Raw genomic sequence first — 6,000 nt, 5'->3', positions numbered from 1 at the left:
CGTACTAGAAAGGTCAATGAGGTGTCGACATGCTGGCTGGTGACATCATTCCTGCCCCCAATGATGTCCCCGCACCGTCCAAGCTTTCAAAAAGCACGTCTCACCTTTGACTGTACAACCAACGGGAACGCAGCCATCTTGGTAAGTACAAGTTAGACGAGCGGGAATGCCTGCTAGCGGAATTTCGCATATCGTCTCCAAAGCGGTCCGAATACACGAAAATACCTTGAAATTCGTGACTTCACACTGACGCGCCAGCACTGATGGTCTTGACTTCAAATTTGAGATCAAGACAAGTTTGACATTAATTTTCTTAGCAATTTGTCATTTTCTCGTCCAAATGAATTAGTATACCGTGACAGCCTAAACTGATTTAATACTGGCCTTTTGGCGTCATATTAAGGGGAACATGGAAGTTAGTAAAAAAAATTTGAAAATAATGTTAAGGACGGCGCAACGAGCGTTGGAACACAAAGGCTCGCGCCGTGCGCGAGAGATGGCGCCAGGAGCGCGCGCAGCTGGAGCAGCGCACTGGCCCCGGCTACGGAGCTGGTTACGGCGAGGGACAATGGCGAGGCACAACGACGACGGCGACGCGAAACGCAGGAACGGGCACCAAAGAGCTGCGCTCTAAAAAAATGTTAGGAGCAACATTAAGAGACTGGGGCAGAGCGGCGTGAATTCGAGATAAACGGTGGTAGCCAATATTCTATAGCTAACATTCAGGGTATGAAATGGAGCCAAGCAGGTCAGGTAATGCGTAGGACGGATAACCGTTGGTCTGGTCTATTCGAGTTGCAGAATAGGTGCCAGGGAAGGGAAGCGCAGTCGAGGACGACACAAAATCAAGTGGGCTGACGAACTTAGGAAATTTGCAGGCTCAAGCTGCAACGAGCTAGCGCAAGGCAGGGACGACTCCGGGGATCGCTGGGAGAGGCCTTTGTGCTGATGTGGACATACAAATAGGACGATGATGTTGATGATAATGAACTTTTAGTGGCGTCTGCCGTCGCAGGCATGGAGACACGTAGGAAGTAACGGGCGGTTTTCTGTATACCGCCCGCATCATTCTTCGCATCAAATGCATTGCCTTGAAACGTGCAGAAAGGCTGGGGCGCCTGATACATGACGGCATAATTTTTCAAGGCGTTACTTGCGCTAACCACTGCGGTTATAATGGAGTTGTCAGCGCTCTCGGCTCAGAACCGAAGAGCAGGGCGAATACGATGAGTGGCGACGCTAACAGCAACCTCAACAGGCACAACGGCGTCCTGGTCAGGCTAGGCAGGACCCAGTTGAAGGCTACGACACGTTGGTTTATCGGATCAGGGGATACTACAGCTTCACTGGCCAACAACTTTCACAGCGCGGACTGCGACCCACTTTCTGATTTCCGCACAACAGGCCTTCCAGCCATCCCACAATAAATACATTTGTTTAGAAGAGAGTTTACTTCAACAAGAGGCGATACGAACACTTGAGTCACAATGACGGCACAATTCCACCAGGAAGATAACATATACAGAGTACGAAGCATTGCATGTTGTTACGATCAGCCTGCAGGGTGCCGACCTGCAAAATTTTCCCAAGCCCGCTGCAGCTGCGAGGTGGCGATCTAGAGGAGAAGCGACCTCCGATCTCTCCCGGCCCGCTGCGGCGACTCGCTTTGTAAGGACGACAATGCGCCGCGTCAACCGCCCGTCGGTGCCACTATGTCTAGACGCGGTCGGCGGACCAAATATTGTTAGAGGGTTCGTCGTCGCCGTCTAGGTTTGTTTGGAGCGGGGGAACTCCTGGAGGGAGATGTTTTGCGGTGCGGTCTCACGGGCACCAGAAGAGGTCACAGTCAATGGACAGACGCGGCGGCCACTGTCTGCAGGGTCAGCTCTGGGATCAAAGAGGCGCCTGCTCGGGTCAAGACCTCTGTCTGCGAGAAACCCTCTCCTCTCGATGTGTTCAGTGAAACCTGTGCAGAAGCGAGTGTGTCAAACCTGCCTTTCAAAGGCGATTACTTTGGACGCTCCCATTGGTCGAAGGTTGAACAGCCGTTTTCCCTCACCTAGGGATCAAGGGAGGACAGAGTGTTTATAAGCAGCTGCTGCGCGGCTGCTGAGGGTGCATTCCTTTTTCAGTCATACTAGACTGATGAACGGTAATGTTCTCATGTAGATACTGTAAATAAATCCCATATTCCTCGTTCTGTGCACATGCACCTACATTTTATGCACATTCAATTAATACTTCTGATGGCCTGGCTACAAGCACCAGGCTGGTCGAAAATTAAGCATTATCATTATCATAATGCAGTAGGTTTCCTCGCCAGACGAGTTTACGTAAAACGCTCGACTATAATGCTACAGTATTGAACTGCCAAGATTGCTCAAACCGGAAATTATGTTCTGGACTCAATTATTCCTCAGAATTTTTGAGAATGGTAACCCGCAAACAAACGTCGTTAAAGATAGCCATTAACAGTGTATGGCTTTTATCTTAAATCTTATCAATATTTTAAATATTAGAAGTACGTAACAATGTAACTGCTCAAACTTGAGGGCGCTGCAATTTTTTTTAGGCGTAGAAAGAATAGGAAACCAGTGTCTTCGACCAGCTGGTCGAAGAGACAGACGTTGTCCTTCGAGACGCTGGCTCAGTGTCTGGTCGAAAAGACAGACGCTGTCCTTCGAGACGCTGGCTCAGTGTCTGGTCGAAAAGACAGACGCTGTCCTTCGAGACGCCGGCGCAGTGTCTGGTCGAATAGACATACGCTGTCCTTCGAGACGCTGGCGCAGGGTCTGGTCGAAGAGATGGACGCTGTCCTTCGAGACGCTGGCGGAGCGTGGCGCAGTGTCTGGTCGAAGAGATAGACGCTGTCCTTCGAGACGCTGGCGGAGCCACTGGTCGAATAGACAGACGCTGTCCTTCGAGATGCTGGCGCAGTGTCTGGTCGAATAGACAGACGCTGCGCCTCTGGTCGCAGGCATGGCGCAGGGTTCCGAACTGGTCCTGGAGGAAGTGGCGTTAAATGTACCGGTTAGCTCCCGCGTGAGGGTAAGAACTAAGGAGGCGGGATCGCAAAGGGAGCGCCACCAGTGACACCCGTATTGCAGCATAGTACCGCATATAACCACCTCCAATATAGCGAATTCTGGGATAGTAACCATGATTTGTTCCTTGTGAATTTTCTTTTTAAAGATGAAATTTTGGTGAGTTATCCCCACTTTTTCGTTTGGAAACCTCAAAATTGTCTGTAATGCAAATTGTGTTCGAGTTGGAAAGCGTACATACTGTACAGCTAACTTTAGCCAGAGTTTAAAAATATGCCGACGCACTCTAAGGGGACGCGACCAAATTCATGTTGCATACTACTGTATGAAGTAACTAACACTATCTTTTATTCTGTTTAATTGCATAATTAATCAAGAATAATTAACCAACTTCGGAAGCAGCGGAGATAGGCAAAAAAATTCAAGTTAGAAAGTTGTAGAGCCGTTTGCAAATCGTCCGATTAAATAAGTTCTAACTTCCTATCTACTATTAGGTAGTGTTTTTTCAGCTTACTGCGGATGCCCACGAAAGAAAAAAAAACACCACGTGACATCTTTAGCGGACATCTGTAGTAAGCGAGAAAACACTACAATTACCTAAACTGTTTAATCGGACGTTTTGCAACCCGTTATACAACTTTCTAATTTGAATTTTTTGCCTAACTTCGTTGCTTCCGAAGTTGGTTAATTAATCTTGGCTAATTATGCAATTAAGCAGAATACAAAAATAGTATGTCTTACTCCATACAATAGTAAGCAACCTGCATTTGGTCGTGTCGCCTAGCTACGGCTCACCGGCATCTTTTTGAGCTCTGGCTAAAGTTAGCTGGAGCACCTGTATATAGGATTTAACTTTCTCAACTGCAACAAATGTTATTCAAATCGGTCCAGCGGTTGTTTCAATAAATAATTTCAGCGTTTTAGACTTATTTGAATTGAGAAATCGGAGAATTGGCCTATCGCAAGGGCTCGGCACGGCAGACTTTCGCTCCATAGAGTTTCTCACTACATTCTCTAGAGGAAAATCTGGCGCTGCTGCGCTGTGGTATGCATGGGAATGCCGGTATATTGTGACTTCGGATTGGCATCGTTGTCGGAGAGTCAGGCAAGCGCCGTTCCATCTGTCACAATGATTAATTTTCTGGTAAAACCGCACGTAAAAAGTTGTTTTAGCTTTATTATCACACAAAAACATGTTTTGTTTAACTATGAGAACTTGTTATTGCATGCACAGTTATATGAAACGTAAAAAGTATCAGCGGGCCGCTAAAGTTGGAGAACAGACGACAGGATTCGTGCTCGATTTGGAAGAGTTTGTCGTCTGTTCTCACGTACGGGGCTCACGTACTCACGTACGGGGCAGAAACCTGGAGGCTTACGAAAAAGGTTCTACTTAAATTGAGGACGACGCAGCGAGCTATGGAAAGAAGAATGATAGGTGTAACGTTAAGGGATAAGAAAAGAGCAGATTGAGTGAGGGAACAAACGCGAGTTGATGACATCTTAGTTGAAATCAAGAAGAAGAAATGGGCATGGGCAGGACATGTAATGGAGAGGGAAGATAACCGATGGTCACTAAGGGTTACGGACTGGATTCCAAGGGAAGGGAAGCGTAGCAGGGGGCGGCAGAAAGTTAGGTGGGCGGATGAGATTAAGAAGCTTGCAGGGACGACATGGCCACAATTAGTACATGACCGGGGTAGTTGGAGAAGTATGGGAGAGGCCTTTGCCCTGCAGTGAGCGTAACCAGGCTGATGATGATGTCGTCTGTTCTTGCTTTTCTTCGCTTGGTTATGCATTGTAGGTGAGTAAACTTCACTGAAAGATGTAATATGCGTGAATGGAAACATTTTATGAAGATTTTACTTTGAGAACGCGTTATTTGTGTAGCCATATCCACGTTTTAGACGAAGCCTCTTACAACACCAGCCAACGCGAGCCTCGCAGACACATATACCGTCATTCCCATGACGGCATGGTGCCCCCTTAAGAAACTCCCATAGACGGTGGCGCCAGATTTCCCTCTAGGTGTTATAGTAAGAAACTCTATGGAAACTCCCTTAGACAGTGGCGCCAGATCACCCTCTAGGTTTTATAGTGAGAAACTCTATGGTTCGCTCCGTCCTCGGCCGTGGCCAGCGTCTGGCGTCGACGCTGCGTCTCAAACGCTTCGTCGGACGCCAGCTAGCAGAAGCTGCGTCTCTGCATGCAGACGGTTGTTCAGAAGCGAACGTTCGTACTCGAAAGCGGGCTCCAGCAGTATACGCTGCGTCTTGCTGTGCAGAGAAGACGTGCCAACCGACACGAGATCGCGAGGGAGCCATCAGCAAACGTCAGAGCGGTGTCGGCAAGAATCCGCGGGTTGTCGGTGCAGTCGGTGTCCCTGAAGCAGAACAGCCAGAAATCACCGAGGAGAAAGAAGCAGACGACACAACGCGCGTCTGTCGTCTGCACGTTCGTGGCTACTAACTGGCACGCGACAGTTGCTCGTGCATAGCCGGGATCCCTGGCTTCGACGAGTGGCTGCAACCGTTCCCCGCTGGGCTCTGGCGGTCAGCTGTGTGTCTCATCGGGGAGACCGTAGTCGAGGTAAGTGATTTCCTGCTCCGTGATGTGCATATCATAGAGTTATTGGAATATAGCAGGAAGTGCGAGGCCGACGTGTTCCTCCGTCTGCAGCAACGTTTTTAGATTTATTTTGGTCTGCAGCGACGCTTGGCTCGGCTTGAAACGGACCTCGCGCGTCCTTACGAAGTTAATGACGCCTGGCAGTGGAGTTCTTCATTCGTGCGTAACAGTTACGCTCCGCTTCGGCAAACAGTTTATAAGAGGCGGCCAAACACAGACGCGTGTGACTGATAGTTATTGGGGCGGTGTTACCTCTAAACGCATGTTTAGGCGTCAGCTCTTCGCTTAACCACAGTTTAGAACCAGTGCTTAAAATATTGATATAATC

The sequence above is a fragment of the Dermacentor andersoni genome, chromosome 8, assembly GCF_023375885.2.
Source record: "Dermacentor andersoni chromosome 8, qqDerAnde1_hic_scaffold, whole genome shotgun sequence".
NCBI lineage: Eukaryota > Metazoa > Arthropoda > Arachnida > Ixodida > Ixodidae > Dermacentor > Dermacentor andersoni.
This window is presented reverse-complemented; position numbering follows the sequence as displayed.